General features: G+C 50.5%; 1 long non-coding RNA gene across 1 annotated transcript; it reads left to right on the top strand.

The window, feature by feature from the left end:
- The first annotated feature begins 1240 nt into the window (after positions 1-1240).
- LOC311598884 lies at positions 1241-4998 on the top strand. The gene is made up of 3 exons (XR_014779688.1): positions 1241-1342; positions 3822-4004; positions 4247-4998. It is a non-coding gene; the product is annotated as an uncharacterized lncRNA (long non-coding RNA).
- The last annotated feature ends 6425 nt before the right edge of the window (positions 4999-11423 follow it).

Raw genomic sequence — 11423 nt, forward strand, 5'->3', positions numbered from 1 at the left:
TTCCTTTTTCTTCCAGAGGATGGTTTACCTAGTCGGTTAGGCTGAGGGGTGCTGACCCCCTAAAGTGGGGAGAGGCTCGGTGGGCTGCCTTCCTGCCAGCCGGGCCTGGAGGTCCCAGTGCAGAGGCGGCTGTGCGAGACAGAAAGCAAACGAAATCACTCAAGGGAAACTTGGCTGGAGACAAAACACATTCAATTTCCTGACGACCTCGCTTTCCCTACCGAATTATTTGCTTTTACAAAGGCATATTAAACAAATTAAACACCAAAAAAGAAAAAAAGGGAAAAAAAAGTTCCCTGGCTCAGAAAATAACTTTGCTTTAAGAAAAAAAAAAATGGGGCGGCGGCGGGGGTGGGGTGGGGAAAGAGATGTGGTAATAATAATAAGAAATAAAAGAAAACAATGATACATCAGGTCGTTAAAGAAACTCTTTTGACACCTCAAGTCTTGGCAAATTTGTAGCGTCATCCTTCGGGGGCAGCTAGGACAATGGAAGCCTGTGCTACGACAGCCTAGCAAGCTCGCACGCGGCTTATGTGGGCATATTTTCACACCTTCGCCTTCCAAACCGCAGCCCCCGGGACTTATCCGGGTTTCAGCTCGGGGGCCCCTCGTTTCCAGATAGTCTGGAAAAGGAGATTTGTTCTGAGGTGGGTGGGGTGAGGCGCACAGCGGGGAAGGAGCCAAATATTGCTACCTTTGTATTTTGGGGTTTTATTTCTTCTCTACACCCCCCAACTCCTCCACACCTCCTCCCAGTATCGTTTCTCTTTGAAATGTCATGAACTTGGCGCTTTCAGACCAAACCTCCGGGCTCAGGCCTGAGACAATAGGATTGTCAGAGGGCCAGCGCCAGCTTTTTCTGCGTGTTCACGGAGCGTTAAGCCTTTATTCCACGAAATGGCTCCGTGTGACCAGGTCAGACAAAAGCCAACCTCTCAGTCTTCCTCTCAGAGGGGACCTGGGCTGAACGCTGCAGACAGTGGCGGCGCTGCGCTGGGGAGGGGCGAGAAGGCCGCAGAGCTGGGTTCCTGGCTCACTGGCCTGGACAGGGCAAGGCTACCGGGTCCGTCTTCATTCACCCAGTCTCGGTGGGCACCTGTTTCGGAGCTCTGAGGCTCCAATGTCTCCTCTTAGGCCAGTGCATTTACCCAGCCCCTTCAAAAAACGGACGATGATTCAGGACTCACATATCCTGTTTCTGCCCTTCTCCCTACTTTCCACGCCCTAGGCCGTAGGTCCTGGGTATCTTGGGCACCGCGGGGTGGGTGAGCCATGGGGCCTGTGAGGACCACGAACACCACGCACAGGAACCACGAGCTCATCTGCTGCGAATGTACAGGTGGGTGACAAAAAGGATGATTTTCTACAGTGAACCTGTTTTGAGTTCCTATGGACCTTCCTGGAACTTCTGGAGTGTGGTTCCTGTGCGGTGAGTGTCTGGGGCCCCGGGGTCGCTCAGTAACTCCACCCTGTGGGAGGTAGGCTCTCTTTTCTACAAATCACCTACACTTATAGCCCTTAGCTGAGTGGCAGGGACAGGGCCCAAAAAGTGCCAAGTATGGACTGTGCATAGGGGTGGGGCACTGGGGTCCCACTGCAACCATTAGGGACTGCACTGCCCAAGACTTGGGCATTTCACCTCGTAAGTGGAAGTAGGCAGCAAGGCGCGGGTGGGAGTCGGGGTGAGTGGGAGGCAGGGATGGGTGGGAACAAGATGGAGGCTTCATGCAAACTCTAGAAGACCAGGGACCCTAGCAAGGGGGAAACAGGAATTTGGAGATTTCTCCCCTTCTGGTCCAAATTGCAATCTCTTCGGGGAGGGAGAGGATGACCCTGGAACACTTAACCCCTCTCATCCACCCCAGGGACATCAAGGGTCCCTAGCCGAATGGGAGATTAAGGTTTCACTGAGAGCTGACCAGGATTTTGAGAGAGAGCGAGAGCTAGAGCGAGAGAGAGCGAGAGAGAGCGAGAGAGAGAGAGAGAGAGAGAGAGAGAGAGAGAGAGAGAGAGAGAGAGTGTGTGTGTGTGTGTGTGTGTGTGTGTGTGTGTGTGTGTAGTGGGCAGGGTCACTCACTGAGCCTGGGGCTCACCCCACTTGGCTAGCCTTGCTCGCCCCTTTTTTTCCTCCCCAAGCTTTGGGTTAGGCTTACCTTGCAGTTTTAGAGCTAGGAGGAGGGAAGACAGTGTCCCTGAGCTTGCCTAGCTCTCACACCTGCTGGAGGAGCTTAGTGGGAGAGTAGGGCTCAGACAGACAGGGCCTGACAGGTTTTTCTGATTTTCAGCTCTCAACTGATTCATCCAAAAGGAAGCTGGTTGAGTTAGCCTGGGTTGCAAATCCCTTCTGCCTGGACCATTTCTGTTCGTTTGTTTTTCTTTGTACATACTTTGATGGTAGAGATATATTTGCTTCAGTGTCACCAGAGGGGCGTGGACTCCCTGTGTACAGCCACCTCACTTCGTTTATTCAGTGCCACTCGGTCAATCCTGTTTTGTCCCAGCAATCCTAAATGTCAGCTGGTCACTTTTCTGTGCAGGCAGGGCTAGGCATGGGGGAGTCCTGGGGAGGGCAGCCCTTTTTGCTCTTATAACAAACTTGTCTGAGGGAGTGAGAGGAGAAAAGGATCAGGGTAAGACACACCAGGACTTCCTTCCTGCCCCCCCCTATCCCCCATCTTGTGCCTATCCATACTGTCCCTGAAATTCAAAGTGGGGGCAGTTTGGCAGCTGTTCAGCCCCAGAAAAAGAAAATTCAGGAATGCCTTTTCTTGTGTCTCTGGGAGCTCACAGACCCTAATTCCATGGCCCTATGGGTCTTCCACAGATTTCTCCCATGTGTGTCTACATCTCTTTGCAGCCAGGGTACAGTTGAAGTTGACCACTTTCAGGAAGCTTCCTTCCCCTCCTACTCCACAGGAATGTGTGCTCTGGAAGGAAGCCGCCCCTGCCCCCCTGCCACTCCCCACCCCCACCCCCATCTCTACACACCTGGATTAGATCCTTTTCTGCAGGTGGGAAAGCTCTTTTCTACCGGGTGCAACCCCTAGCTCCGGGCTGCATGAGCTGGGCCCCTGCCATGCAAGAGTTCAACTGACTGGTACCCTTCATAGCTCTTTGGCTGAGACTTAAAGACATAGCTGAGGGGAGGGAGTACCACCACTCGAAGCCCCCTCCCCCTCCCCAAGTGGATAGTTTGCCAGGAAGGCCTGGGGACCAGCTTTCCTCAAGGCTCTGCGGTGGGGGCACCTGATGAGTATGATGTCACCTGGTGGTACTGAGATCACCTGGTGACAGCTGAGGACAGGTTGAAGAGCACCCTCACAAATCCCTTCTCCTCCTCTTCCAGGGTCTCTGGAAGGTTCTTTTGTTTATGTTTGTTTTAGTTTTTGAAGACAGGGCTTCTCTATGTAGCCTTGGCTATCCCAGAACTCTCTTTGTAGACCAGGCTGGCCTTGAACCCACAGAGATCCTCCTGCCTCTGCCTTCCAAGTGCTGGGGTTAAAAGCGTGTGCCACCATGTCTGGCTGTCTCTGTAGTGTTTAATGTGTTTAAAGCCATGGACACAGAGCCTCTTTCTGCCCTGAGCCTGGTCATCTCGGCTATGCTGTAGGGAAGCCAGTCTTCTGTGAGGTCCTGGAGACTGTTCCCTCTGGCGCTCCCTCGTCCTAGGTTCAGGGCGTTATTTCTGGCCCCTCCAGGTTCCTTACAACCCGTCTGCAGGTGCCACAAACTAGCCTCATCTTCCCTGGTACCCCATGGCCAGCCTGCCAGTGCGAAGTTCCCGAGACCATGGCCCTTCTTTCTGCTTTCCCTGGCAGACAGAGCATCCCACAGGCCTCATGCACCAGGTGCTTCTGAAGACAGTAATGCTTCCCTGACCACATCTCTTTGCCAATCATGAAGGACTCACCAACGAATTAAGCCTTTTGCCTGGGAGTTGGACTCTTTCCTACCCTCTATTCCGTGTGCAGAGAAGAAGAAATCAACCTGGGTCACAATAGGTAAGAAAAGGACGTAGACTGAGTCCCAGAGAGATGACCTCCAACCCAGAGCACTCAGTGTTCCATCAGGTATGTGCTGAGGTCCAGATGCTGCCCTGGTGCCCTGAGGCACAGGGAGAGACTTGTGGGGCTGTGGTCAGCATGCTGAGGCATGGAGCACAGGGCAGGGCAACTTAGCCTCACAAAGACTTGGCTGGGCTTTCATGGCCTCTGTGGACATGGATGCTATTTCTTCCTTCCAGATCCTTCCTGCTCAGGACTCACCCAAACAGGCAGTGATGGAATTGTAGGAGCAGCGAGCCTGGTTATGAGGGCCAGGAGAGATGCTATGAACAGCCCAATCCTTGAACAGCAAGTACTCTGAGGCAAGTGCCAGTCCACACACTGGCAAACGCTCACGCCTCTGACCTTAGCATGCACCTGCAAGGCTGACGGCGATCTGTGTTGTCTACATGGCAGGATTGAGAATCACTGAGGAGAGGCACTTGGGAGGGACTGGAAGGGCATTTCCAGAGGTATAACTGAGGAGGGAAACCTCTCCTGAATATGGGCAGCACAGCTCCATGGGCTGGGGTCCTGGATTGCATAAAAAGGAGACCTGGAGTAGATGGTCAGCATTCGTCTTGCTCTGACTGCAGTGCGGTGTGGCCAGCTGCCTCACACTCCTGTCACCATGCCTGCCCCACCATGGGTGAGGAGTTTCTCCCAGGAGCATGGATGTCTCAAAGCTTGCTATGCCACTGGAAGCCTCATGGAAGCCTGGGAGACTCAAGAAAGCGGTTATCCTTGGAGCTTCTTGGAAGACTCACAGGCAGCTCCACCTACTGTGGCGGACTCTCCTCCTCTCCCCAGTGATTGTTACAAGGCTTTTTTGTTGTTGTTGTTGTTGTTGTTGTAACAACCTTAAGAATTCTGTAAGTTTCCAAAACTTCCTGAAACTTTTGAGTTGTGTTCATTTTCTGAGCCTGGTAAGAGCCATTTACTTCTTGAGTCTTATGTGGCCCCTCCTCCTTGATGGAGGGAAATTCTTTCTCTGAGGAATAGCAACACAAGAGGTTCACTCTTCTACCAAAAGTGAAGATCCCTATTGAGTCCAGAGATGGCTTTCCATCCATGGGGCTCGAACAGGAGCAGGACTAAGTGGGCCCTAGTCTGTCGAGCAACTTTAAACCCTTTTCTTTCTTTCTTTCTTTCTTTCTTTCTTTCTTTCTTTCTTTCTCAAGACAGGGTTTCTCTGTGTAGCCTTGATGTCCTGGACTCTCTTTGTAGACCAGGCTGGCCTCCAACTCACAGGGATCCACCTGCTTCTGCCTCCCGAGAGTGCTGCTGGGATTAAAGGCGTGCACCACCGCCCCAGCTTAAACCAGCTTTTAAAAAGGCTGTTTTGGTTTTTTGTTTGTTTGGTTTTTGTTTTTGTTTTTTGTTTGTTTGTTTAATTCCAAGCACTTGGCATTTATTGTCTGAAGAAGCCACTGTATGTCCAGCAGCGTGGGCTTTCTGTGGGCTGCTGCTGCTGTGGCCAGAGGGCCAGTTTAATTCTGTTTAACATGTCTGCTCCGATTCATCCCACCCTCCTGAGTCTGAACAATGCATCCTTGTTGCGGATTCAGCTTCTGTGCATGCAGGGCCTTTTGGTGCGAGGCTCCTTGGGCCAAGCGGCCACCGGATGGGAGCATATTAGGTAGAGTTTACTGGAACCATAAAGCAGATTAAGATGGAGGCAGAAGGAGCAGGCCAGGTCTCCACAGCCAAGGCGGAGCTCGGGTCCAGTGAAGCACTGGCCTCTCAGGCAGCGGGTGTGGAGGTGCAGAGGGAGGGGTGCCGCGCGGTCTAGAATGTAATGAGACTTTCCTGTGACACTTCTGAGTTTCAGAAACTGGGGTGCAGTGATCTGCCCATTGTATGCTTATTGTAACCCATCTTACTGATTTCAGTGATCCACACTTGTGCTAACGAGGCCTGCCCGAAGTTGTTAATTCTTCTTAGGAAGGCAACACCAACATCAGGAAGGCAGAAGAGAGGAGGGAATGGGAGTGAAGGATCTTATGGTATAATGGAGTTTGCTAGCCAGGTGGGAGTACCAGAAAAGGAGAATGGCATGGCCTTTTTCGGGACAGAGGATGGGCAGGAACGCCCTCTGTAGCAGGGACCCCTCTGACCACTTGTTTCTAATGTCTGCTGTGGCCCTGTGGAGACTTACTGGAAGACTGTAGAACCCCTGCTGCTTACCCTGGGGGACCTCACTGTCTCTACCAGCTGCATGCTGTGACCCCAGAAGTAGCCACTTCAGAGTCCCCCAACAGTAGAACCAGCAGCCATCCTCCTGTAACTTTGCTGGAGCCAAACAAGGTCTGCAGTGGGCTCAAGGCAGGAATGGGGTGACTCCCTTGATGAACCCCTCAGCCTTTCCTGTTCTCTGTTGTTGCTGATGTTCTTCGTTATCGGGAGAACATTTTATTAATTTCAATAGTCAAATCCATGTAGTTAAGATAGTAAAGTCTGTGTATGTGTCCTCACACAAATGGGAAAATTAAGTTTAACATTTCTAGATCAATATAGCTGTTAATCTCGGTGCAATCCCAACTCAGCATCATAAAATGGTGGACATTTTCCAAAGTTGAATGTACAGCTCAAGTTTTCAAAAATTATACACATATGAATTACATACACATATACAAATATATGTGTGAATTATATATACAAGTGGAAGTCTATATGTGACTTGTATCTCTAAGTCATATGAAAATATATGTGTATTACATATAGATGTGGTTTGTGTATAAATAAATGTGAGATATAGATTGCATGACTTTGTATATATAAAATATGTGGATTATAGCTACACAATAATTATGTGATTATAATTTGTAAATATATATTCACATTAAAAGACCAATAACAACAGCACATTCTGCATTGACAGTAGTATTCCAGGTTTGTAGTCATCTTAACAAAATTGTAGAAACATTTATTTTAAACTTTAAAAAAAGAACCCAGAGAACAGCAGAATTCTGTCACCTTTCTGGACCCTTTCTGTCTTATCCCCATCTTACAGCAGAGAGGTCTCCCAGGAGCAAACCCAGCAGAATTGCCTGCAGGAGAGCTTGCTTTCCAGGAGCACAAAAAAGATGGCAGATACAGCCAGGAGGCCACTCACAGTGGGGCTGGCTGGAGACCAGGCCAGGCTTCCTAGGGCTACAGTTGAAGGACACCTAAAGGAAGCTTGAAACACTCCAGGGACCAGTCGAGGGTTGGGCAGAGCATCCTAGGGAGAGGCTGAGGATGCAGGAGTCTACCGACCCCCTTGAACCTGAGGTAGGGCTGCCACCAAGGAGGACTTACTTGGAAAAAGCAAAGGGCAGGTTAAACCTGGCTTAGATGGGGCCTTTGCCCTCAATGCATGGAGTTGCCTAACGTCTCAGTCTCAAGTGAGTAGTCAGACTGTGAGAAGAATGGATGGTTGCAGCCTAGGGGGCAGCGGCTGAGGTATGCAGATAGGTCAGCTCCACTGGGCTGGGAGCCAGACAGGGATGGAGCAGCAGGAAGCAGGCAGGAGGGACAGGCGGGCAGCAGGCGAGGGCCTAGACAGCCACCTTCACTCCACATGGGCTCCCTTTCCTGTCTGCCATGGGTCCTTCCCATTGGCCAAACCCAGCAAGCAGCCACAGGTTTGGGGAGTTCCTTGGTTACCTAGAAATAGCTTAGCTTCCCTGGAGTTCTGGACAGATGTGGGAAGGGTGGGGATGTGGGGTGAGTGGATGGGGAGAGAGTCTCAGTCAGAAGAAAGATGAGGGAAATCCCTAAGATGTGGGGAGCCCCTTTGCTATGATCACAGCCCCAACCTGTGATCCTTAGCATAGGTGAAGGAGAGACCTGGGATCCTCCTGCCTGCTGTGAGCATTGTGAAAACAGAGCAATGATCCATTCAAAGGGAATGTGATCCAACAGGCCAGCAGGACAGGCTCCTCTGTCCCCCATATCCCTTTCTGTTCCTGTGCAATGGTCAACTCGATTGGACTTTAAAATCCCTCAGGAGTCACACTTCTGAACATATCATCGAGGTCATGCCCAGCGGAGTTTCACTGAGCCGGGAAATCCAACCTGAAGTAGGATGCACCATCCCATGGGGTGAGGGCCACGGCTGAATGATGAAGGAAAGCCAACTGCGCACCATCCTTCATCCATCTTTGCGTCCTGATTTGGAGCTCAATTTGACTACATGCCTCATGCTGCCACAAGGCCCAGACACTTGACTTTGCCCCAGACTTCCTGTGTCCTCCTGTGTCTGGACTATTCCTTGGCTTCCTGGACACTGTCCTGGCTACACCCATCAGGAAGAAGGTGTCCCTGCCCTAAGTGGGCGGAGCCCCAGTGGTACCTTTGAGACCACATTGCAGAAAAGGCTCATTGAGGTGGGGTACCTTAGTCTCAACAGTTTAGGAGGGGGAAGAGGAGGAGGAGGAGGAGAAGAAGAAAAACCATGTTTCTTAATTCCATTAATTCACTACCATTAAAAGAAAGAAGAAAAAAAGCAAAGAGGGAAGAGAGGAAGAAAGGGAGGGAGGGAGGGAGGGAGAGAGGGAGGAAGGAAGGAAAGCAACTCACGTGGTTTTGGGATGACTTGCAAATTCCTTGCAACTCCCCCACTACAGAATGTTTGACTCTAGGCTGCTCGGCTGCAGAGCCTGGTGCTCTCTGCAGTCTCTGCAGCTGAGGAACCTGTGGCTGAAAAGAGGATGCATTATTAATCTTCCTCCCACGCTGGCTGGGCTGTAAGTATTGAAATGAGCTCCCCAAAATTTTAAAGACGCTGGCAGCATGCAGGGCGAGTGGGCGGGCAGGGTTTGGAGCTTGGCCTCTGAGCCCACTGGCAGGTCAGCACAGCGGCCTCTTTCATGGTGTGTCACACTCATGGTTTCATGCAATGGGAAGATATACGCTCTATGCTTTTCATTTTGTGATATTTCCCAGGAGAGATCAGGCTGTGAGTTTTTCTGGTTAATGATTTTTCCACTCAAACATAAACAATTTATGAAGACACACTGTTCCCAAGAAATAATGTGGAACCTATTTGAATTTAAATGCTGTTACGCGGGGAGTCAGTTCTGCCTTTACTGAGAACTGTGTTAATGTGTCAGCTCGTCGTTGCCTTGTCTTTTCTGAATGTCGAAGCTGGTTTGTCCTGAGAATCCTGTGTGAGCCGCAGATGGCATCACACCAAAGCTCTGAGCCAGCCTGCTGCGTCTGAGAGCACGCTCTTTTCCAGTACAAATAAAACTGAAAGGAAGAAGCTGGGTGTGGTGGCGCATGCCTTTAATCCCAGCACTAGGAAGGCAGAGGCAGGCGGATCGCTGCGAGTTCAAGGCCAGCCTGGTCTACAAAGCGAGTGCAGGACAGCCAAGGCTACACAGAGAAACCCTATCTCACAAAACAAACCCAAAATACAAAACAAACAAACAAAACAAAACTGAAATGAAGGCTCAATGATGAGGGATGAGTGCGACGCTCTTTGTTGCTTAGTCTAGACCAAAGAGCAGGTCATTTCGGCTTCAGGGATGGTTTAGGTTGACAGCCTCAGCTCTGCCAGTCATGTGACATCCTCACTCATCACTGTTGCCTTCTGTGCAGTTTCAGGGGGTCGGCCCCCTTCTCCTGGCCTCTGTGGCACCAGGCACTTACATGGTACACAGACATACACACAGGCAAAATAAAATAAAAGGTTCAAACAATGGGGCCTGGAGAGACTCTCACAGGTCAAGAACACTGGCTGCTCTTGCAGAGGGGTTCCCAGCACCCACATGGTAGCTCTAAAACCCTGAGCCTATTTATTTATGTATTTATTTATTTATTTATTTATTTATTATGTATATAGTGCTCTGGCTGCATGTACACCTACAGGTCAGGAGAGGGCACCAGATGGTTGTGAGCCACCATGTGGTTTCTAGGAATTGAACTCAGGACCTCTGGAAGAGCAGTCAGTTCCCTTAACCTCTGCGCCATCTCTCTAGCCCCACCCTGAGCCTCCTTAAGTCATTTTCATAGGTCATCTTTTCTGGCACTGGGAGACCTAAACTAGACATCCAGGGGTGGGGAATTCATGTGTGCTATTGTCACACTAAGCCTGTGGTTGGAATGGGGTCCTCGGCCACTAATTTCTTCTGCATATCATTAATCATGATGCCTCTGGACCTTCCTTCTCGGCATTTTTGTCCAAGTGCATCCTGCATTCTCCTCACACAGCACAGGCCTTTTCTGCAGGCCTGCCCTTCTTCTGCCCCAAGCACCTACACCATGGGCCACAAGGGAGCTGGGGTAGCTGGAGCGGTGTGCTTGTTCAGCCACTCTTAGAGTGCAGACTCTTCTTGAAGGCGTCCTCAGAAGGAACAGCCCAGGACATCCTCCTCATGTGCCTGGGGCTGGCGCTGCCTGGAAGAGGCAGGAGAGGCTTCAGGCACCGCTTGGCAAAGGCCTCCTTCTGCAGGAGGCCTTCCGGTGTTCGACTGTCTGTGCCGTCAGCTGATAGACTATGGTGCAATGCTTACCTTAAATGTGGCTTCAGGAGAGGAACTCCACCTGGTGCTGAACTGTCTCCTGCCTCGCTCACCACTCCCCTTCCCTGTCCCTTTCTCTACCACGAAAGCAAAACACCCATGCTTACATTAAGAAGTAAGGGCGGGGCGGTGGAGTCACATGCCTTTAATACCAGCACTTGGGAGGCAGAAGCAGATATATCTCTGTGAGGTCAAGGCTAGCCTGGTCTACAATAGGAGTCCAGGACAGCTAGGGCTATACAGAGAAACCCTGTCTTGAAAAGCAAAACAAACGAACAACGACAAAACAAAACCAAAAAACAAAGAAAACACACACACAAAACTAAAAGTAGGGGAGTGGCTACATTGAGAGTGATCATCCATGCTAGCTGGAACCCCACTGTTCCTCAGCTCTCAGGCGCTAGACCATATCTTCATTTTTTTAGGCTTCCATTTCTTTATCTGTAAAACACGTTTAAGCACCAAGAGAGTTCTATGCAACCAGATAACAGGACCTAAAGCCTTACCCAGGCAGGAATACTCAGAGGAGGTCACTGTGCCTGTGACATCTCACCTTGCTATTCCTGTATCAAGCTTGGACTTTGGACCGCCACTCACAGGAGCATATTCACTGAGCACCTTACTGTGTGTGTGTTGCAGGAAGAGGCAAAGCACACACAGCTGCAAACTGGAAAAACCCATAGGCCATGCAGATGGGGCTGGAGACAAGACTATGTGACAAGCATACAGGTCATGGCCTGCATTGGATACCTGGGGTATATGAGATTCATCCCTCTATTGGATGGCAAAGGGGTACATGGATATAGTAAGGACGCATAAATGAGATCAGGAAGAGCCGCGTGGACTGAGGGACACTTGGCAGGTACTC

The sequence above is a fragment of the Acomys minous genome (genome assembly GCF_964271855.1).
Source record: "Acomys minous genome assembly, chromosome: 6".
Taxonomy (NCBI): Eukaryota; Metazoa; Chordata; class Mammalia; order Rodentia; family Muridae; genus Acomys; species Acomys minous.